We start from the raw sequence: 24,679 nt of genomic DNA on the forward strand, positions 1-24,679 counted from the left end.
GTCACATCTCTCTCTCGGATACTCCTGTCTCCCTCTTAATTTTTTTTTTAAATTTATTTATTTACTTATTTATTTATGGCTGTGTTGGATCTTCGTTTCTGTGCAAGGGCTTTCTCTAGTTGCAGCAACTGGGAGCCACTCTTCATCGCGGTGCGCGGGCCTCTTACTATCGCGGCCTCTCTTGTTGCAGAGCACAGGCTTCAGACGCGCAGGCTCAGTAGTTGTGGCTCACGGGCTTAGTTGCTCCGCGGCACGTGGGATCTTCCAAGACCAGGGCTCGAACCCACACGCGGGCCCCTGCATTAGCAGGCAGATTCTCAACCACTGCGCCACCAGGGAAGCCCCTGTCTCCCTCTTATAAAGACCCTTGTGAGTACATTGGGCCCACAAGATAATATTTCCAGCTCAAGATTCTTAACTTAATCATATTAGCAAAGTCCCTTTTGCCATGAAAAGTAATATATTCACAGGTTTCAGGGACTAGGATTTGGCTATCTTTTATTCTATCTACCACAAAGCATATATCTAAATTTGAGTCTGTGCTTCTCCAGTTAAGAATTTGAAATTACTTAATTCATATGAGCATCATCTTCTAATCTGTAAAATGAGGGAAAGAATAATCTCCATATAGGGTGGTGATGAGGATAATAAATTACATGAAATGTCTACAGTTCAATGTCAGGCACTTAAAAAACACTTAGAACAGTTACTGGCACATAGGGAATATTTAGAAGTTAGCAATCATAATATTACTGAGGCAAATAATTTGCATTGTTATTATGTTTATCTGTTTTTTGGAACCTACTTGAGACTGAGGGGTGAGGGAAGCTAATGTTTCTTTAACTTATCATTTGCTCCATCAATTTTCTGCTTTCTCTTTTCAGTTTTCAACCATTTTGGGGGGAAAGCACTGAATATATATTTATATTTTAAATATGTTCTGAACAGCCCAATGATCATTTAATTTAAATTAATTTAATATTTGTCTTTTTCTTCAAAGAATGTGAGAATATGAGAATATAGCAGCAAAATGCAGTCATATGAGATTTATCCAGCTGTACATATTTGTTTCGTACATACTATATTACTAGATTTTACATTCATAGTAGCTGAAGCTAGGACCTCCAAGTGCATCTTAATTTGGTGCCCTGAAGTTGTAGGCAAAATTTGTGTATGTGCATTTTTCTAAGTTACAGCTTTTCTTCAATATCTGAAGAACCCATTATTCCAAACAGAAAAGATCCTTCTAAACAAATTTTTTCATTTTTATTAAAATTAGGTAATTTTTTCCTGCTTTATTGCATATTCCTTACAGCCTTGTTACACAACGTGTGATCTATGGAGAGCAGCATTAACTGGAAACTCATTCGAAATGAAGACTCTCAGGCCCCACCTCAGACCAACTGAATCAGGATCTGTATTTTAACAAGACCCCCATGTGATTCTATGCACATTTAAAATTTGAGAAGTATTACCTTTCAGTAAAATCAGAAGATACAATCAAGCAAAATAAATTAAAAAATAAAACATGCCCATAATACCATCCAACTAGTGACAAACCCTGTTAACATTTTCGCATATACTTATTTCCAAAAATGGAACCATACTGAGCATATTGTTTTGTAACCCACTCTTTCCCTAATGCATTGTGAACATGTTAACATATCAACATAATTTAAAAATTTTTTTAAATTTGATTTTTATTTTATATTGGAGTATAGTTGATTTACAATGTTTTGTTAGTTTCAGGTGTACAGCAAAGTGATTCAATTATACATACACACATATCTATTCTTTTTCAGATTCTTTTTCAACATTATTTTTAATGGCCAATTTATATTATATATGCATGTGTCATGATTTAATCATTCCTTTTGGTGGTCATTTAGGTAATTTTTATATTTTTACTTTCAAAAATAGCCCTTGTGTGATGAGCATCTTGTAATGCAAGGCTTATGGTTGCCTGGTTCAAACCTAACACTGCTAGTTACTACTTACTAGCTGTGTGAACTTAGGCAGGTTACTTGATCTTTCTAATGCTTCAGCTTCTTCAACCTCATAGGGTTGTTTTAAGGATTTAAATACATGATTCATCTGAAGATCTTAGAACTGTATCTGGCACATTCTAAATGATTAATGAATGTTATCTATTATTTTTATTAATCTTTATGAACACTAAACTATTTCCGTACAACTATTTTTTTCTAAATGTAAAACTTAGGTCACTAAGCTAGTTAGCAGCAGAGGCAGAGAGAACTGGATTTACTCCCTTTTAATCTTTCCACTCTTGCTATCGTTCTGGACTAGAGCGCCGAGCAAGTTTAGGACCTTAAAAAAATAAATATTCGTGGGAGGGCTGACTGCTGAGAGTAGGATTATTTTAAATAATTCTTTACCGAGACAGATCCGTAAAACAATGCAGTTTGGCAACTGATATCTGGAATAAGAAAGGGAAAATGATTCTGATTTAAGCTTCAATCAACCCAGGAGACAGTTGATTTTCCCAGGAGTGGGGCAGAGCCGACCTATGGTTTCCATGGTTACAGGTCGCTCAGCGTCCGGTGGGGGGGTGGTGGGACCAGCTCTCTATACTGCGCAAGCGCACAGAGCTGCCTTAGACGCCCGGCGCCTTCAGTTTCGAAGGGAAAGCTCCTCCCTCTCCTTTCGCCGTTCTCCTATCGTCTTCTGCCTTTGCCTAGTCCACGCGCTCCGGGTGTCCGTGACGCAGTATTCGAGCGCCTGCGTCGTTTGGAGCCGCGACGCTGAACATGGCGCGTTCCTAGAAGCGGCTTTCGGCATCAGTAGGCGGCGGCGTGTGGACTGGAAGCGTGGGGCGCAGGACGAGCTGACGCCGCTTCGTGTTGGACCGTGGAAGCGGGAGAGCCGGGCCATTCCGGACCGAACCAAACGGTGAGGCCCCGGCCTGAGAGCTACAGAGCGCGCGCGAGCGGGAGGAGTGGGCTGGGCAGCGGAGACCCGAGAGGTGAGGGAAGAACGTGTGGCTAGTGGGAGGCCAGGCATAGCAGTAGCGAGAGGAGGGCGGCCTGCAGGCTTGGCTCTCCGTTACCCCAAGGACCCCTGGGAGCTCGCCCGGGAGCGGGAAGCATGGTCGCGGAGGAATCAGGGCGCAGGGAGGCAGGGGCTGGGTGCCAAAATGGGGACGTAGGGTGCTCATTGTGGCTGTGTTGCGGGTTAGGGTGGTTCATTTGCCCTTGGGGGATAGGTGGTGCCACTTTTCAGAGAACGTGGTCATCTTTAGTATAAAACCACTGTATGTTGTTATTGCACCCACAATACTGCTACTAATAGTAATACTGTGAAAGCTTTAATTGACCATTAGACTCTTGCTTGCCTTTAACGAACAAGTGAAGGAAGTTGTACATGTTCATAGAGGACTTACTTGCTGAGGTATGGCCGACAGTGCTCGAGCCCAGCGACTTCTGCAGCTTTATAACTTGAGGGTATTTGTGATTCAGCAAAACTATTTTGAGGCCCATTGCATTTGTCTTTTTTTTTTTTTTTTTAATCCTTTTGTGACATGGTGGTGAATGAGGGAAGTCTTATTTTTTCAGAGTGGCTTCGCTAGATAGATAGGACTGCTAAATTGCCTCCTGGTACCAGGGTTGCAGTTGATCTCCCCTCCGCACCCCATTTGAACGGGCTCGGTTGTAGTGCGCTAGTGCCCTTGCGATTTGGTTATTCTTCAGAAGGGAATAAGGAAGAGTAGTTTACAGCCAAAATATTTTTTATTTTTTCTTGGATAGGGAGTTCATTACTTCGTTTTCACGTTATTTCAAACTTCTCTATTCAGTACGGAGGTTTCAGGTTAAAGGCAGAGTGACTCTACAATATGAGACATCCATTTCATGACATTTTTTCTTAGGTCTTTTGTCACTGAAGAAGATTTCTGTGAAATTAGATTGAAAATCTCTCCCTGTTGGTTGTGATAGGATTGTGAAATTTACCTCCTGTAACCCCTAGCACAGGGAATAGTAAAAAGCAGTTTAATTATAGCAGTGATTTGTGGTGATATATTATAGCCCTAGGGCAGCTGGGCTGTCTCTGCCCTAGTTACACTTCCTAAAGCAGAAAAGAATTCTCAACACAGATTTAGTTGTGATAATACAATTGGAGGTTCTAAACAAATAGGTGAAGATTATTTGGGAATTAACATAAAAATCTTTAGGTTTAAAAAAAAAAACAACTTTAGGTTTTGTGACACTGTGGAATGTGTTTGCATTCAGGATCAAACCAGAATGCAAAAGAATCTTTGTAGACATGTGGCAGTTAAAGTATACTGAAGATTTTTCTAGAGATAAATACATGTGTTTTTCCAGAAATGTTCATATTTTGAGAAAGAAAATGTATTTGATTAGAAGGTTTTAACCTTTGTGTTGTATATATGTGTACGTGTGTGTGTTTGTATTTAATCTTGGGCTTCTCCTAATTTAGTGTTATTGATGGCAATTCCTTTCTTTTCCTGTGATTCCTTTCTTTTCCTGTCTGCACCAAATGGGGACTATCAGTTAATTTCAGAGTGTTTCACGGAATGGCAAGACATTTCGTGCAGGTGTGAGTCTAGAGTGTTTTTCCTTGGTTTTCTAAATATCAGGCTGATTACAGATAAGCCGATAATTATAAGCTTTGTACAACTTGAGCTGGATCAGTGTTCTACACCCTTGCAGCTCAAAATATGGTGTAGGCATCACCTGAAAGTTTGTTAGAAATGCACAATCTCAGGCTTAACCCCAGATCTACTGAATCAGAATCTGCATTTTAACAAGCTCTCCAGATGATATGAATGTACATTACAGCTTGAGACACACTACTTTGGTTGGTAAAAGTTGAAGACCAAGGTCATGCACAAACCTTCATAAACATTGTAGCACTTCTTACTTTGACTCTGAGGTGATCTTATGCTGATTATCAAGTCTGGTTTGTCTGGTTGAAGAAACTTAAGGCCCAGAATGGTAAGTGACTTGCACAAGGTCACATGTTATCTAGATTTTTAAACCAGGTTCTGATTCATTGCAATGCATTTCTTTTGCTAGTTACTGCTAGAGTTCACCGTATTGAAACTGAACTAAAGCATTCATGAATGACACTGGGTGTTCATTCAGTAACAAACATTTACTGACTAATGGAAAGGCAGCCTAATAGTCCTCTGTGTCTTTAGTAACTACTCTTGTTTCCCATGGTGGTTATTAGCCCACCACCTCCTTCCTTCCTTACTCTTTCCTGGATAATGTTGCCTTCTGCTTCACAGAGGAAATGCAGTACATTGGTGGGAACTTCATTGCTTTTTTCCCTCTTTCACCTGCATACTTGTCTACCTCTATCTGTTCATCTCTAGTTGTGTTCCGAGTTTTTTCTCCTCAGGGACAATGTTTCCTTGGTGTATTAGTTTGCTGGGGCTGACATAACAAAAAGCAGAGACTGGGTGGCTTAAACAAGAGAAATTTATTTTCTCACAGTTTTGAAGGCTGGAAGTCCACAATTAAGGTTAGGGCAGAAATAGTTTCTTCTGAGGCCTCTCTCCTTGAGTTACAGATGCCCTCTTTCTGCCTCTTTACATGGTTGTACCTTTGTGCACTAGAACCTCTAGTGTCTCTTTTTCTCATTAAAACACCAGTCATATTGGATGAGAGTCCACTCTGATGGCCTCATTTTAACTTAATCACATCTTCAAAATTCTTATCTTCAGTACTGGGGATACTGAGGGTTAGGGCTTCCAACATATGAGTTTTGGGGAATACAGTTGAGTCCATAACACTTGGTTATTCCTTTTACTTTCAACTGGTACTAATTTATCAGGATTTAAATGCACTTGTCTTAAATACACTCTTTTCACTCTAGATTCCTCTTCAATTTTATCTGTAATTATTTCCCTTAAGGTTCTTGAAAAAGTTGTCTATGTTCATTTTCTCCACCTTCTTCTTATTTATTTATTTATTTTTCAGTGTGTTGAAGTCTGCCAATCGACTGCAGTCACTGAATTTGATGGGGTGATGGTCACTATTGATCTCCTTATTCTGAAATCTAATGGCATCTTTTAAATGATTTGACATTTTGATTAGTCTTCCTTGAAATTCTCTTCTGTTTCTGTGACACTGTAGTCTCCTTATGTTCCTTCCATGTCTTGGTCAGTCTTTCCTTGGTATATTTTTCTCTCTTCTCTGGCCACTTTAAATATTCATTTCACTCTGGCATACTATCTTCTCCTCTCTTCTGCCTCTGCCTACTCTCCTTGAAGGGTTTCATCCTTTATGAGTTCAACTTCTATATCTATTTTGATGACTCCCAGATCTGTTTAGCACAGATCAACTCTGACACATTGTGGTTGTATTAAGATACCTTAAACTCATGTCAAAAAAATTACGTATCGGGCTTCCCTGGTGGCACAGTGGTTGAGAATCTGCCTGCCAATGCAGGGGACACGGGTTTGAGCCCTGGTCTGGGAAGATCCCACATGCTGCGGAGCAACTAAGCCCGTGAGCCACAACTACTGAGCCTGCGCGTCTGGAGCCTCTGCTCCGCAACAAGAGAGGCCGCGATAGTGAGAGGCCCGCGCACCGCGATGAAGAGTGGCCCCCACTTGCCACAACGAGAGAAAGCCCTCGCACAGAAGCGAAGACCCAACACAGCCAAAAATAAATAAATAAATAAATAAAAATATGTACTTAAAAAAGTGTTTCAGGATGACTACTTTCCTGCAAACTTTAAAAAAAAAAAAAAAATTACGTATCTCACCCTTTCTGAAGTTGCTTCTCTTCTTCCTGTGATTCTTGCATGCAGCTCATCACTCACTCAGAGACACCAGAATCTTAACTCTTCCCTGTTATTACCCTTATGTGCTAACCTTCCCGCACTTAACTATATTACTATTTACCAAATCTTGTTTTACCTCTTTCATCTACTTTTTCTCTGTGGCTACTACCTTGGTTCAGATTATCATTATTATCTGGACTTCTATGTAAACCTTCTAAATAATTTCCATACTTCTGAGAATGCATGCCATCCCTCTGTACCTTTCCTTTTTCTGTAGGCAGATGGTGCTGTTATTCTACAATCTTTCTCTGCAGACTTTCAGATAAAAATCCAAACTACCAAGCCTTGGAAATAGGGATGTTAATGATTTGGCCTTGCTTGTTTTTGCTTTCACCTTCTCTTATTTCCTGCCTCACATTGTTTTGTCATGCTGAATTGTTTACAGTTCTTCAGAAGTGTTAGGATATTTTTTAAAATTGAGAGAAGTGTTAGGATATTTTTTAAAATTGAGACACTTTTATGTTGTGTGTCTTCTGCCTAGAATGTACCCATCACCTGTTTGACAAATACCCATAATGTGCTCATCAGGATAACTTCTGCTCAGCACAAATGCTGCCTTCCTCCCCTCTGGGAAGTCTTTCCCAGCCTTCCTAGGGTGAGTTAGGTCATCTTCTGACCTTCTTCCATAAGCGCTTATCATAGCGCTTGTACTATATTGTAATTGTCTTTTTTCCTCTCTAGACTTGAATGCAAAGACTCCCTTATTTATTTCTCAGAGTAGTGCCTGGCCATGAGAAGCTGCTTCATTGCTGAATACTGTGAATGCAAATTGAATTGCCAGGGAGTTGAAAAAAATGTGGAATGTTACATACTCTGGAGGTTATATAACCACTCAGGTTATATACTGTGAGTGGGCTTGAAAAGTCAGAGACTTGGGTTCATTTTTGTGACTTTACACAGCTATAAGCGGAGATTGGGATGTAGTCATTGAATTCATTTATTTAACAAATATTTTTTCATATGCCAGGTACTAATTCTAGATTCTGGTGATATTCCTTTGAACAAATTTCCTGGTGTCTGGATTTTACATTCTAATTGGGATTCTGAACAATAAACACATGTCAGACAGTTAAAAATGTTATGCAGAAAAATGGAAGATTAGAAAATAGAAGGAAGGATATCCGGACTAGAGAGATTCTGGATTGAAAGGTAAGCTATTTTAGAGTGGGCAGTCAGGGAAGACTTATTTGATTAGTTGACAGTTTGAGCAGAAACTGGATTGAAGCTAAAGAGCCAGACATGCAGATATCTAGAGGCAAGAGATTTGCAGCCAGAGGGAACACATTCTGCAAGGGGAGCATAAGATATATTTTATGTATCTGTTCCACTAACTATGGACAGCATATTGTCTGTAGCTCTCTCTTATTGTAGACAACTCCAAGACAAACACCCTTATCCTTGTCTCTTCCTTGTATGCCTCTGCAGGAGTTTCTTTAGTTATAGTACCAAGTGTGGAACTGCTGGGTCATAGGATATTACCTGATCATAGGATGTACCTACACATACGAACACATTTCATTCATGATGACAAGATTGCTCTCCAAAGTGGTTTTACTAATGTATACTCCTAGCAGCAGTGCATAAAGGTTTCTATTTACATACATTCTTGCCAGCACTGAATATTTTCAGAATTTGTAATTCTTGCCAATCTGATGATTATAAAGTAATACCTCTTTAAAAAAAAAATTCCTGATAAAGCTTGTTAACTTTGTGTATGGTATTTTCATTGACTTTTAATTTTGGTTTTCAATTTTGCTATAGTAAAATTTATCAGGAATATAAGCTCTAGTCTTTTGATACTGTATTTTGGTTGTCAGGTCTAAAGATTTTTTAAATTTTGGTTTTCAGTTTTGCTGTAACAAAATTTATCAGGAAGATAAGCTCTAGTCTTGATATTGTATTTTGGTTCTCAGGTCTAAAGATTTTTTAAAAACAGTTAATTTCATTGGTATTTGACAACACTGTGATCAAAAGGAAAAATGTGGTAGTCAATAGAGAGTGTTGGGTTGGGATAGGTGACTTGAATTCTAGGTTTCCAGAAATGTCACCAATTTGCCTGTGACTGTACAGGAGTCACAATTTTTCTCTTTAACTTTTTTAGGACACAGTTTCTTGGTCAGTAAAACAAAATGCTTAAATTAGATATACTTACTGTTTAGAGAACTGATATGGATGGCTCTAAGGTGCTAGAAAATTATTTTAATGACTCAGAACATAGTTTTAATGATAAAATGTAGAACAGTTTCTAATTTTGAGGGTGTTACTGGGCATACAGCCTATAACATGTTTTAATGAGTGAATTTTTATAAATTCAAGTGAGTCCTTAGGCTGAACTCTCACAACAAGAATGAGATTCTTCTAAGACGAGTTGTATGATATCCTGGATCAGTAATTGGAAACTACCAATCGAAGATATGTATATTTGGAGAGGACTGATGATCCCTTAACAGTTAGCAAAAAGTTTTGACTAAAATTTGGTCAGTTATGGTCTATTAAATTTAGGCTGTGCTATTACTGCCATTCAAAGAGCAGTATCTTCCCAAAATCAAGCTTACAACTTTTCCTTACTATTTCTTTGACATCAGAGAAGGAACTTTAAAACCAATGAGCATAATTGCTGTTCTTTAATAGTTTTTATACAGTTGTATATTTTTTTCTTTCACCTAAAGAGATGTCAAAGAAGGTGGTGGTGACACTAGTTGGGGCCTCACTGCTGGCACTACCTTGGTGGGTGTCACTATTGTTTAGGATTAGCTCCTTAACAATGAGGAGGTGTTCAGTCATGGGGGACTCTCATGTATACCAAACTGGCAAGAGACTTATGGAAGTTTATCAATGCCATTTTACTAAAAACTCCCAGTACGACATGAATACTTGGGTTTATTGGACAGGACTTCTTTCACAGCTGTCTTCTGGCACTGTATACTGTCTTCTTACATACTGTATAATTTACTTCTCTGTCTCCATCCACTAGAATATACTCTCCATGAGAGCAGGGATTTTTTGTCTTTTTAGTTCATTGATGTATCTTAAGTGCCTAGAATAATGTCTGGCATTGTAGGTGTTCAGTAAATATTTGAATGAATGAATGAATGTGGAAAAGTCTAATGACAGGCCAAGAAGTATCAGAAACCTGATTGAGAGAACAGGATTAGAACAGAGGATGTTAGATATTCCCAGTGAAAAGCATTGTTAAATTTTATTGGCTCAATGTGCCTCATTTCAGTAGGCGAAGATACTGAGCGAATTGTTCATTCATTTATTCCTTCCTTCATTTTTTTTTAGCTCTTCAGCGTACTGTTTACTTTCATAGTATCTTTTATAGATATTTCTCTCTTTACTGTGATATAATTTCTGTACTTCCAGAAATATTGTTGTTTCTTTGACCTCTTTTTCATCATTTCTAAAAGCCTGCCTTCCGCTTTTAGAAATTACAATCACATTATTGCTTTGTTGTTCATCAAACATTTACTGAGCATTTGCTATAGCCCTGACACTGTATTAGGTGCTCGCACATATAGATGAATAAGACACAGTATTTGCCTTTAAGCAGCTCGTGATTTTGTTGATGGGACTCAAAAGGAAATAGATGTAATAACAGAAGTATGTTCTATGTAGAAGAGTGGTGTGGAGGAAGGAGCGCTTTACTGTCTAGTGCATTTAAAGATTTCCAGAGCGGCTGATGTCAGCAGCTTTAGTATTCTCTGTATCATGGTCCATTAGCTGCCACTTTAAAAAACATACACAAAAATAGACGGAATTGTATCATGAACCCTTATCTACTCACCACCCAGGTTTAACAGCTATCAGCTCATGGTCAGTTTTATTTCATCTTACCTCCACCTACTTCCACTCTAACTACATTGGTCGTGCTGTCTAGAAGCTTGGTCATTTTCAGGTTTAACTTTTTTTTTGGCAAACTGCTTTAAGATTTCTGTTTCTCAAAGTTTGAACTCTTCCCCTGGTCTTCACAGAAATTCATTTCTTTCTTGTCTTTGACACATTGTCTTTCTCTAGTTTGCTTTTGACTCCAGGCAGTTGAACAGTTTTGTAGTATTTCATATCCATAATTCCTCAAGAATGTTTTCTGCCTCTTATTCTTTTCGTAGACTTGGGCTATAGATCATGATTTGACTTGCAGGAATTTAACTATCTTTGAAAAAATGACATCTTCCTCACATCTCTCTGTAGGATATGTTCCAGTGATTCCTGGTAAATACTATATTGCTTATACATTTCACCAAAAGGGCTCCTCGCCATTCAGGTTTTTATTTGCCCAGTACCTGTTCTTCCAGGAGGAAATTTGGAGCTTTCAAGTTCTTACGCCACTGTCTCAATGGCTTGTATCTGGCTTTTCTTCTTCTTTCCGAATATTTGTCCTTCTGTCAAATGTGGACTACTGCATGTTTTTCTCCTTAGGTGATTTCATCCCGCTCCTCATATCACTCTGCCTGTTCCTGTTCTACAATTTCTCAGTCTCCTTTATGCTACAGTATTGCTTATGAATATTAAATTTTCTTAAGTTCTGTCATATTTATTTTGTGTTAAGCTCAAACACGTTTATGTCTTCATCTCACATTTTCTTTTGCTAGAGAAGAGAGGTTTTTTTTTTTTTAAATGAATTTATTTATTTATTTTTGGCTGCATTGGGTCTTCGTTGCTGCGCACGGCCTTTCTCTAGTTGTGGTGAGTGGTGGCTACTCTTCGTTGTGGTGCACGGGCTTCTCATTGCAGTGGCTTCTCTTGTTGCGGAGCACGGGCTCTAGGCTTGCGGGATTCAGTAGTTGTGGCACGCGGGCTCAGTAGTTGTGGCTTGCGGGCCCTAGAGCACAGACTCAGTAGTTGTGGTGCATGGGCTTAGTTGCTTCGCGGCATATGGGATCTTCCTGGACCAGGGCTCGAACCTGTGTCCCCTGCATTGACAGGCAGATTCTTAACCACTGCACCACCAGGGAAGTCCCGAAGAGAGTATTTTTAATCTTCCTTTTGTTTTGTTTTGTTTTGGCTGCACTGCACAGCTTGTGGGATCTTAGTTCCCCGACCAGGAATTGAACCTGGGCCCTTGGCAGTGAAAGCACAGAGTTCTAACCACTGGACTGCCAGGGAATTCCCGAGAAGAGAGTATTTTTAATGATGCAGTATTTAAGTACAGAAGTAGAGAAAGTGCTGTAAGGTTGTTGTCATGTTTTGCCTCAGTGTGAAGTTTTCATTTTCATGTTTTCAATACCATCTTGTATTTACATTATTCTTTAGGCTCCCATTCATTTCTTTCCCTCAGGAGTGCTTTTCTCAGCATTCTTTGTCCTAACTTCCTGAACCCTGAAAACACTTGCTGTAAGGTTGTCCTGCCACTTTGCAGATGGTTGTCCTGACCAAGTGGTCACTGAGAATTCCAGTGTCCTTCTCTTCCCCTGTTGTTGATGGGAAGAGGATGCTTAGAACATACTCTTTGGGATGTGCTACTTACTTCTTACCATCAGGTGGCACTGCAGATTAATCAGTTTATTCCTACATCTTTAGAAATAGTAGATCTAGTAGGATGTTATCTTGTAAAGGAACAACTTGATGTGGAAACGTTCATGGAAAATACTTCGAAGTGAAATTAAAGATAAACACGATATTGCTAACAAATACAAATTTATTTTCCTTTTATATGATGGAAGTGTACGGTATATATGTATGTGAAGCTTAAAGGAAAGTAAATAATAAATCAGAATTTTTTTTCTTAGTTTCATTTTTCTCAGACTGTTAAATGTTTTAAACTTTTGTTTTTATGTACATCACATAGTAAGAATTTTTAGAGATGAGTATTTGTAGGTAAAACTGCTGTTGGAATATAAGACTCAGAGTCCCCTGCATGAGGAAGATGTCTTTTGGTAAACATTGCCATCACAAATCCAGGTAATATGGCAGAACTGTTGCTTATCAACTCTTGCTACTGAAAACCAAGTCCTGAATGTTTATGATGAGAGTGCAGTTATTGACTACATTATCTACTTAAATGTGTATATATAATATATTGCCATGATTTCTTGGTATGTGCTTGACAAGAGAAGTACATGATGATTTGAAACTCTTGAGGAGTTTGAATAAGTTTTAGGATTACAGAAGAGAAATCAAGCAAATATTCCCATGGAAATTTAGAGTAGGTGTAAAGTGAAAATTCTTGGCCTTTTAAAAAAAATGTTTTTTCATCGTAAAGGTAAAATGTGTAGACTATTAGAATCCCCATAACTCCTAGGACTACCTTAGCACAACACCTTATAATCTTATGTTTCCTGCTTGTCTTTTATTCTTAGGCATTTTTATATTTGTATAGCTTTATTACGTATATTTTATGTGGTATTTTTTATTTGACATTATAGATATTCCTCTAGTTACAAAATAGACTAAGAGTATTTTTAAAATCCTGATTGGTTTAGGAGTTAACCTTGAGTTTCTACCACCAAGCAGGAGTTTGTAGCTCCTTTGAAACTCTTGAGTAGGTAGAATATTTTAAGAGTAGAGAAGAGAAAGCAAGGGAATATCTCCTCTCCTCCTTGTTCTGTATGTTTTAGTGTGTATCTTTTATTATCTTTTATTCCAGAATATATCAGTCTTTGACAGTCTGCATGATGTCTCATAGGGAATGCTTCCATAGCCCTGGTGGTTCTTTAACTTGAAGGTATTTGGAGATATATGGAAACATCTTGAGTCAAAACAATCCCTAGGAAGTGTTATTTACATATACTATGCAGGGATGCTAAACAACCTATAATGCATGCACAGAGAAGAATTTTCCTGCCAAACAGTCTCTGTTGAGAAACTGAAATGAATCCAAATGGTACAGTGTGAATTTGAATAGGACTAGCATCTTTGGAACCTTCTGGCTTATGTCAGAAGTCTTACGTCCTTTCATCTTGCTTTAGTTTCTTAAACAAGTGCTCTTCCTTGCTCTGAATTAACATCACTTGTTGTTGTTACTCTAGCCACATTTTTCATTTCTTCAGCTTTTCCTGGTCTCTTGCTAACTTTGGCATTTACATAGAGCACTTAAAAGAAAATAACAGCTTTATTAAGATATAATTCACAGACCATACAATTCACCCACTGCAAACATACAATTCAGTGAGTTTTAGTATATTCACAGAGTTGTGTGATCATCACTACAGTCGATTTTAGAACATTTCATCACCTCAAACTGAAGTCATTCCACATTGTTCCCCAATCCCTTTTTATGGCTTGATAGATCATTTCTTTGTAGCATTGAATAATAGTCTATTGTCTGGATATACCACAGTTTGTTTATCCATTCGCCTACTGGAGGACATCTTGGTTACTTCCAAGTTTTGGCAGTTATGAATAAAGCTGCTATAAATATGTATGTGCAGGTTTTTGTGTGGACATAAAGTTTTCAACTCCTTTGAGTAAATACCATCGAATGTGATGGCTGGATTTTATAGTAAGAGTGTGTTTAGTTTTGTAAGAAACCACCAAACAGTCTTCCAAAAGTGGCTGTACCATTTTGTACTTCCACCAGCAATGTCTGAGAGTTCCTGTTGCTGCACATTCTTGCTAGCATTTGGCCATTCTAAAAGGTGTGTGGGGCTTCCCTGGTGGCACAGTGGTTAAGAATCCACCGCTAATGCAGGGGACATGGGTTCGAGCCCTGATCCAGGAAGATGCCACATGCCGCGGAGCAACTAAGCCCGTGCGCCACAGCTACTGAGCCTGCGCTCTAGGGCCTGCGAGCCACAGCTACTGAAGCCCACATGCCTAGAGCCTGTGCTCCGCAACAAGAGAAGCCACCGTAACGAGAAGCCCTAGCACTGCAACAAAGAGTAGCCCCCACTCGCCGTAACTAGAGAAAGCCTGCGCCCAGCAACAAAGACCCAACTCAGCCATAAATAAATAAATAAATAAATTTAAAAAAGTGTGTAGTGGTATCTCATTGTCATTTTAATTTGTATTTCCCTGATGGCATATAATGGGGAGCATCCTCTCATATGCTTATTTTGACATCTGTATATCTTCTTTGGTAAGGTGTCTGTTAAGGTCTCTGACCGATATTTTAATCGGGTTGTTTTCTTGTTGAGTTTTAAGAGTTCTTTTTATATTTTGGATAACAGTTCATTATCAGATGTGTCTTTTGTACATATTTTCTCTCAGTCTGTGGCTTGTCTTCTCATTCTCTTGACATTGTCTTTTGCAGAGCAGAAGTTTTAAATTTTAGTGAAGTCCAGCTTATCAATTATTTCTTTCATGGATTGTGTCCTTGGTGTTGAATCTAAAAAGAAATCACTATACCCAAGGTCATTTAGGTGTTCTCCTATGTTATTTTCTAAGAGTCTTTTAGTTTTATGTTTTAAATTTTGGTTTATGATCCATTTTGAGTTAATTTTTGTGAAGGGTATAAAGTCTGTGTTTAGATTCATTTTGTTTTGCATGGATGTTCATTTGTTCCTGCACCATTTGTTGAAGAGCCTATCTTTCCTCTATTGTACTGCCTTTGCTCCTTTGTCAAAGATCAGTTGGCTATATTTATGGGCGTCTATTTTTGGGCTTTCAAATCTGTTCCGTTGATCTATTTGTCTACCCTTTCACCAGTATCACTCTCCTGATTCATGTAGCTTTATAGTAAGTCTTGAAGTGGGTAGTGTCGGCCCTCCCAGTTTGTTCTTCAATATTGTATTGGCTAATCCATGTCTTTTGTTTCTGCATGTAAACATTAGAATCAGATTGTTCATATCTGTAAGATAACTTGTTGGGATTTTGATTGGAATTGCATTGAATCCACAGATCAGGTTGAGAAGAAGTGACATCTTGACAATGTTGAGTCTTTCTATCTATGAGCATGGAATATCTATTCAATATTTATTTAGTTCCTTTATTTTGTTCATTGGTATTTTGTGGTTTTCCTCATATAGATCTTGTACATATTTTGTTAGATTTATACATAAGTATTTCATTTTTAGGGGTGGTAATGTAAATGATACTGTGTTTTTAATTTTCATTTCCACTTGTTCATTGATGGTATATAGGAAAGCATTTGACTTTTGTCTATTAACCTTGTATCCCACAACTTTGCTATAAATCACCTATTAGTTCCAGGAAGTTTTTGGTTGATTCTTTCACATTTCTACATAGATGATCATGTCACTTCTGAACAGAGACAGAGTTATGTCTTCCTTCCTGATATGTATACCGTTTATTTTCTTTTCCTACCTTATTGCATGACCAAGGACTTCTAGTTCCATGTGGAAAAGGAGTGTTGAGAGGGGACATCCTTGCTTTGTACCTGGTCTTAGTGGGAAGGCTTTGAGTTTCTCACCATTAAGTATGGTGTTATGTGTAGGTTTTCTGTAGATTGTCTTTATCAGGTTGAGAAACCTCTCCTCATCTTTTGCCTTTTAATCGATTGTTTATCTTTTTATTGTTGGATTGTAAACATTCTTTGTATATTTTGCTTATAAACCCCTTATCAGGTATATGATTTGCAAATATTTTCTCCTATCCTGTGAATTGTCTTTATTTTCTCGATGGTATTGTTTGGTAAAGTTTTAAATTTTGATGAATTTAACTGATCTTACTTTAGTTGCATGTGCTTTGTTATCATATTTGAGAATGCTTTACCTAGCCCAAGGTCATGAAGGTATACTCCTAGATCTTCTTCTAAGAGTTTTATAGAGTTACCTCTTTATGCTTAGCTTTATGATCCATTTGGAATTAATTTCTGTCTATGGTGTAAGGAAGAGGTCCAGCTGTTCTTTTGCATGTGGATATCCAGTGGTTCCAGCACTATTTGTTGAAAAGACTGTTCTTTCTCCATTGAATTGTCTTGGTACCGTTGTCGAAAATCACTTGACTTTAGATGTAAGGGTCTGTTTCTGGACTTCAAAATCTGTTTTATTGATGTGTATATCTGTCCTTTTGCCAGTACCAACACTGTCTTGATTACTGTAACTTTGTAGTAAGCTTTGAAATCTGGAAGTGTGAGTGAATTTCCCACATTTCTGTTACTGATTGCAATCTGAGGACATATTTGTATGATTTCAACCCTTTTAAATTTGTCAAGACTTGTTTTGTGGCCTAGCATATGGTCTGTCCTGGAGAATGTTTCATGTGCACTTGAGATGAATGGTTGCTTTCATTCTACTGTTGAGTGGAACGTCTGTTAAGTCAAGTTTGTGTATAATGTTGTTCAAGACATATTTCCTTTTTTCTTTTTTTTTGGCCATGCCGTGTGTCTTGTGGGATCTTAGTTCCCTGACCAGCGATTGAACCGGGGCCCTCAGCAGTGAAAGTGTGGAGTCCTAACCACTGGACTGCAAGTGAATTCCCAAGACATATTTCCTCATTGATCTTCTTTCTAGATGTTCTCTGCATTTTTGAAAGTGGAGTATTGAAATCTCCAACTGTTATTGTTCCTGGCTGAGCAAGCTGGGGTGGGCATGATTGAGGTCCACTGTTCTTGGTCTGATATGCCTAGAGCTTCTGCCCCATGACTGGTGCCTGGGTGGAAGAAGAGTACCCCAGACCTTTTGGCTGTGCTTGTCTGGAATAGAGCTTCAGTATGTAGCTCAGTTAGCTGAGAAATGCTAGCTGTCTGCTTTTCTTGGGGAGAAACTGTAGCCCTAGATTAAGAGCCGGAGTGAAAGGGAGCCCCATGTTCTTGGTTCATTCTGCCTGGAGTATAGCTTCTGTCACACTGGGGCAGGAGTAAGCTTGTGGCTCAAATGCCACAGATTGTTGCTATTTTTACCAAGATTTAGTAGTATTTCTTGCATAAATGTTTCTCCATTTGCTGTATGTCCTTAAATATGCTTTCCAGAGGCTGTAAATGGTTGCTTTTTATAACTTTTATCAGTTACAGTTGTTTAACTGAGGAGAGGATCTGTGGAGCTCTTCATGCCACCATCCCAGAAGTATTCTCTCTCCTTTCTTTTAAACTCGAAATTGGATCTAGAGTCTTGATTAGATTGTGGCTGATCAGTTTTGGTAGTTCAGAGATGAGGTTGTGTACTTCTTTTTGCATCATCACATCAGGAGGCACTTTAGCTCAAGTTGTGCAGCTGTTGGTGATACTGAAGTTGCTTTCTTGGTTGAGCCAGAGACTGACAGATCCCTTCATTTTAAAGGTTTGTTTATTTCTTCATTGCATTTAGCAAGTAATCTGTGGGGCAATACACTGGGAATATTCTGTTCCCCAACACCTCTTCTTTCACTTAATGGTTTTAGCATCCATATTGATCTATGCCTGAATAAATTATTTCACTGAGGGGACTATTTTGATTTTGAAATTCTTTTTTCTTCAATTTTTCTTGTAATCTTACACCTTCTTTTCTTCAGTTTACTTACTGCTTTAACTTTTAAAAGTGGGGTGTGGTTATTGTTTGTGTGGAATGTCCTAAAACTAAGGACAAACACAGATAATGTAGTAGTCTAAAGAAAATTGTCATGACTGAAGTTAAAGTCGATGCAGGCCTGAGAAGTCTGTTTATTGGTGGCAGGCAGGGTTACTGAGTTTTCCCTATTTGTTTCTTTTAATGAAAATTGGTAAGTTTCCAACTACAGGCGCATCTGTATTATCTTTGGACTTTGGATTTTTCCACAGTTGGCAAAGTATCTTATAGAATCAAGCCTAGAAAGTCCAGTTACAAGGTATGAGTATTTTTAGGCTCTTGGTCATATATTCCTAGATTATTTAGACTTTAATAGAATCAAAGACTACAATAAAGTTCAGTAATTAATAAATTGAACTGACTGACTTGTGAAATAGTGAGAAGGGTGAAATGCCTGCCCTTTTAATTTTCACCTTCTTCTTTCGTATTATTGTTCTTAGAGGAAAAAAAGAGTATGCATTTAGATTTTGAATAATGCTCTTCTGTAGTATAGTTGAGAGCTAATAATGCTCACAAGCAGTGTTTCCTCTTGCTTATGATTTTGAAACTATACAAATTAATGAAAATCAAAGCAATCTCAGTGTATACACTATTAATTAGAAGACCTAGGCAAATTTAATCTTGCTGTTTGCTTGGTTGTCTCTTGATAATTTATAGGAGCACAGAAAGGGAAAGGATACATTGTTTTAACATAGGTATGGGATTTCTCTCACTACACATAGACCTCAACAGAGGAGATGTAACGGCACTTCCACTGTGAGAGACTAGCTTCCATGGCCTTCAGGCCTACATGGTGATGATCGCCATGAAGATCCTGTCAAGTTCTTTGAGAAATACCTCTGGCCATTCCCACCAGTTAGTCTGTGTCTGTCTCTCCCTCTCCTCCTACCTTCTACCCTGTCCCTTCTTTTCTCATTCCTTACCCCCTTCTCCTTTTCTTCTTCCCTCTCTTTCTCTGTCAGTCTCAGGTCTCTGGCTTTTTTGGAGACTAGTTGTTTGTCTGCTTCACTACTATGTGCAAATAACAGTAGCAGCCCTGTTATATTTCTGCATGCTAATTCCAAGAGAAAGATATTGAAGGTTAGTTTCCAGGTGTACTACCCTCCAAACTGACTACTGCTAGTCAGTAATCATCTATCTTTTATCCCAAATGAAGTTTATTTCCACACTGTTACATTTGAATGACTCAGTACATTTCTCCCCCTGTTCTTTGTTGCCATTGTTGTCCTCTCAAGAAAACTCCACAATTGAGTACTGTATGAATATTTAATACATAGAAAATGTAGTCCTTTCAGATTTCTGATGGATTCAGGAATCTTTTTCTCCAGGAACCTATTATGGGAGAGCATGGTGTGTTTCTAAGTATTAGGGAGTAGGGTGGTGTGGTGAGACCATTTCATGTTTTAGTAGGAAGAGCTGGGATTCTAAACACCTTGTTATTAGGGCTCACTCTGCCATGTACTAGTTTTCTGCAATGATCCTGGACAATTCTCTTGATAGCTGTAAGTTCTTCCTCTATAAAACAGTGATATTAGTACACGTGCCAGATTTGCTTTTTATAGGTTTGTTATGGGATCTTTAAAAAATTTAATAGGCTTTAATAATGTGGTATGTTTAATAATCCATTATGGGTTTGGATTGTTTTTTTTTTTTTTTTTTTTTTAATTTATCAGTAATAGTGGCTCACGGGCTTAGTTGCTCCGTGGCATGTGGGATCTTCCCAGACCAGGGCCCGAACCCGTGTCTCCTGCATTGGCAGGCAGATTCTCAACCACTGCGCCACCAGGGAAGCCCTGGATTGTTATTTTTGATGATGCACTTAATCGGCAATTTAGGAACTGATTGCTGCCTGAAGCTTCCCTTCAGGAAGTTGATTAGTACTTGGAAATATTTCCAATATAAGTTATGAATGATGATTTGTTTCTCAGACCAAAAAGCCTTTTTACCCATTAGATAAACCACTCATAATATTGTTTCTGTGGGGGAAATATACTCTGATTCCAACTGGTATTCTAGAAACTTATTTTTCATAGTTTTTTTTTTTTTAAATACTTAGCAGCATCGGTATTTATTTATTTATTTATTTGGCCATGCCGTGTGGCATGCAGGATCTTAGTTCCCCAACCAGGCATCGAACCTGTGCCCCCTGCACTGGGAGCTCGGAGTCTTAACCACTGGACCGCCAGGGAGGTCCTGTAGTTTGTTTTAATAAGAATAATTCTCTGCCTCCCACCTCATTATTCCCCATATTTTGGGGAGAGAAAATGACCCTTTCTAATTCTTATCTCAACAACTACTGCAGTGCTTGGCATAGAATTGGTTCTCCAAAAATATATAAGCTGAGCTTTCCTTCCCAGACTGGATGAGCTTTTTGGGAGCAAGGATCAAAGCAAGAGGAGGAGAGGACAGGGCATATACTGCTGGGGAAGACCTGGATGGAGCAGGGTGCTGGAGGGAGGTAGGGATGAGGAACTCTAGCATTTCCATTAGAACGGGTGAATGGCGAGAGTAAGTGGGGCATAAAGTTAAGAGTACATAGACTTAAAATTTTTTAAAATATTAATTTATTTAGGCTGCGCTGGGTCTTAGTTGTGGCATGCAGGATCTTCCTTGTGGCATGTTTAGTTGCAGCATGTAGGCTTCTTAGTTGCATGTGGGATCTAGTTCCCCGACCAGGGATCGAACTTGGGCCCCCTGCATTGGGAGCACGGAGTCTTACCCAGTGGACCACCAGGGAAGTCCCAGAGATAAGAGTAGATAGACTTAAGGATTGCTTTGTTGCAAAGGTCCAGAGAAGTGTGAAGGTGTGTGTGTATGTGAGTGCTCTGCACAATCTTTGTTCTAGGTAAAAATTGCTCTGGGGGTTGGCAGTAGTCAGTGATTTTATTTTTCAAGTAGTAGCCCAAAACAGAGACATGGCTTTTTTCTTTCTTTTTGCAGGTTGAGTTTGGGGTAGGGATGAATTCTGGTATAGCCTTTCTCTATTATTATATTCGTATATTCTTCCTATCTTCCAGTGGCTTTTTTTGTGCATGTATCAAAGTCCAGACACTTTAGTTTCCCCTACAAGGTCGTCCGTCACATGATCTGTTCCTGCCTACATCTCCAACCTCATCTTGTACTACTTTCCCCTTTTCTCATTAAGTGCTCATATACTGGCTTTCTTAAGTTTGTTTATAATATTAAAGCCTTGTTTTCAGTTGTTTTCCCAATCCAGAACTCTGCTTTCAGATCTTTGCTTGTGGGTCTCTCTTGTCACTCTCATGTCTCTTGTAAGTGTCACTAGAGAAACCTCTGAACACCCAATCTGAAGTAACACATTCAGTTAGAGTCAATTTTTAACATTATTTTCTTCATATCACTACCTCTTTTCTTTCTTTTTTTTAAAAACAGATCTGTTTTCTTCCACTAGAATGTAAACTGCATGAAGTTAGGACACCATTTTGTTCACTGCTATGTTCTCAGCACCTAGAACAGTGCCTGGTTCTAGCAGGCTTTCAGCAGTTTTATTGAATAAATCAGTGAATTAGCTCCTGTGTGGCTCAGTGTGAAGTCCTTTATTCGAAAATTGATCACTTTTGTTAATTCAGCAAATATTTATTAAGCATATGTCATGTATCTTGTTGGGCCCTGGGACTACAGAGATGCCTTAAATGTCTATTCTGTCGCTCAAGGAAGGCAGTATTAGGTATTGATTAAGAATAGTGGCTTTGGGGATTTCCCTGGTGGTCCAGCAGTTAAGACTCTATGCTCCCAGTGCAGGGGGCCTGGGTTTGATCCCTGGTCAGGGAACTAGATCCCGCATGCCACAATTAAGAGCCTGCACGCTGCAACTAAAAGATCCCGCATGCCACAATGAAGATCCCACGTGCTGCAACTAAGACCTGGCGCAGCCAAATAAACCAACAAACAATTGAGTCCCCATCCTGGCCTTTCGTCTAAGGCCAGCATTTAAAAAAAAAAAAAAAAAAAAAAAAAAAGAATAGTGTCTTTAGTGTTCAAGTCCAGGGACTGCTACTTAGTAGATTGTGACCTTAGCAAGGTAAGGTCTCTGATCCTTTAGTTTTCTACCTAAAAAATGGGGATAAGAGTATCTACCACATAGAATAATTATTAGGAATAAATAAATGAATAAAGCGCTTAGTACAATGCTTGGCATGTAATATATGCTCAGATATTGACTTTAAAAAAAATTTTTTTTTTTTTTAAAGCTGGTTGCTCTTAAATTGCTTGGGAGAGAATCAGTGAACTCCTGCTCTTTATACCTTAGACAGTTTTCTTGTGAGAACTGCAAATCAGTGCTGGGTCAACCTTTTTTTTTAATATATATATATATACTTTTTAAAAATAAATTTATTTATTTAATTTATTTACTTTTGGCTGCATTGGTTCTTTGTTGCTATGCACAGGCTTTCTCTAGTTGTGGTGAGCGGGGGCCACTCTTCGTTGCGGTGCGCGGGCTTATCATTGCGGTGGCTTCTCTTGTTGCGGAGCACAGGTTCTAGGTGCACGGGCTCCAGTAGTTGTGGCACACAGGCTCAGTAGTTGTGGCTCACGGGCTCTAGAGCGTAGTCTCAGTAGTTGGGGTGCACAGGCTTAGTTGCTCTGCAGCATGTGGGATCTTCCCGGACCAGGGCTTGAACCCATGTCCCCTGCATTGGCAGGCAGATTCCTAACCACTGTGCCACCAGGGAAGCCCTAGCTTTTTCTTTTTTTAAAATTAATTAATTAATTAATATTTATTTTTGGCTATGTTGGGTCTTCGTTGCTGTGCTCGGGCTTTCTCTAGTTGTGGCGACTGGGGGCTACTCTTCATTGCAGTGCGTGGGCTTCTCATTGCAGTGGCTTCTCGTTGCAGAGCACGGGTTCTAGGTGCGCAGGCTTCAGTAGGTGTGGCTCGTGGGCTCAGTAGTTGTGGCGCACGGGCTTAGTTGCTCCGAGGCATGTGGGATCTTCCCGGACCAGGGATCGAACCCATGTCCCCTGCATTGGCAGGTGGATTCTTAACCACTGTGCTACCAGGGAAGTCTTGGGTCTACCTTTTTTTAGTAAGAATGTATAATTGAAACTGCTGTACATCTTGTCATCCACTGCATTAGCAGTGGAGCTGGACTTTCAGATGTACCTTAGTTTTAGATGTTCTAATGTTGTGCTTCTCAAACTCTGGCAATTATTAAGGTTTACCTAGAGAACTTACTAAAGCACAGCTTTTTGCCCCACTGCCTGCTGCCTTCAGCCCCTGTTTTCATTTGCTAGGTTTGGAGAGAGGGTTGAGAATCTGCATTTCTGTGAGGTGATGCTGGTGTTGCCAGTCCTTGGGCCACACTTTCAGTGGGGTTGTGCAAATATGGTAGCCACTAGCCACATGTGGCTGTTGAGTACTTGAAATGTGGTTAGTTTGAAATAAGATGTGCCTTAGTATAAAATATACACAGGAGTTTGAAGATTTAGTATAAAAAATGTAAAATATCTCATTGTTAATCAGTATTTTCAAAATATTGCATGTTGAAAGGATAACATTTTGGAAATATTGAGTTAAATATAATATAATAAATCTAATTTCACATGTTTCTATTTCTTAATGTGGCTACTTGAAAAGGTAAAAATTATATACATGGCTTGCTTTTGCGGCTTGCATTATATTTCAACTAGGCAGAAAGACATACTGCTTATCTCTTTAAAGCATCTTCTTAGGGCCTCCATGAAGTGAATCTCTCTTATATAGCCTGTTTTTGAAATCATACATTACCAACAAACCCTCTAAATTGAGTAAAAATCCATTCACTTATTACCAAGTGATGATGAAACATGGAAACTTACATTGTTCAAGAAACTCCTATAATGGAAAAGAATTTGAAGAAGTATCTATGTATCTATCTAATAACTGAATCACTTTGCTGGGTACTTAAAACTAACGCAACATTGTAAATTAACTATACTTCAATAAAAAAAAATTTACCAAGAAAGTAAACAAAACAAAACACCCCCAAAACTCCTAATTAGTGAGGGAGACAATATATATTTACAAGGTACCACCCTAGTCAGTTCTAAAATACAGACAACAGACTACTAATTTAAAATCTTAGTTCAGCTCCATTGCTAATTGGTAATATTTTGTCTGATTCCAGTTATTATGCCCTAGCGCTGCTTTACTCACATAGACTTCAAAATGATTAATTTCCTTAAAAGTTGTAATATTTGGGTAAAATTTCTTGTTGAATCAACATTTGGAATCTTCCCTTTTCATGAGTCATTGCAATTTAATTACAACTCTTAACAAAGGAAGTAATTTGCTTTGGCTATATTCCTTATGGGTTAATGACTTTTAGACTTTTACTGTTTGGAACATTCTTCAGTTTTAGGTAACTACTGTCATAAAGCTAATTCCCAGTCACCTCTGTACTGGGAACTATTTTTTATCAACTCTTAGTTTTCAGTTTTAATCTTGCATACTTTGTATATGTGTATTG

The 24,679-nt window shown here is 38.6% G+C and overlaps 1 protein-coding gene across 3 annotated transcripts in view; it reads left to right on the forward strand.

Annotated features, from left to right (window-relative positions):
- The first annotated feature begins 2,726 nt into the window (after positions 1-2,726).
- The window catches only part of IPO11 (importin 11), a 203,517-nt gene continuing 181,564 nt past the window's right edge, over positions 2,727-24,679 (forward strand). For 2 of the 3 annotated variants that reach the window (XR_005019404.1, XM_036848211.1), the window contains exon 1: positions 2,753-2,910. The gene's annotated coding sequence lies outside the window, so the exon portion shown is untranslated. Of the gene's footprint in view, positions 2,911-24,679 lie in introns of all 3 variants that reach the window. The other variant, XM_036848210.1, reaches the window with a different exon arrangement.

This window comes from Balaenoptera musculus, chromosome 3, assembly GCF_009873245.2.
Source record: "Balaenoptera musculus isolate JJ_BM4_2016_0621 chromosome 3, mBalMus1.pri.v3, whole genome shotgun sequence".
Taxonomy (NCBI): domain Eukaryota; kingdom Metazoa; phylum Chordata; class Mammalia; order Artiodactyla; family Balaenopteridae; genus Balaenoptera; species Balaenoptera musculus.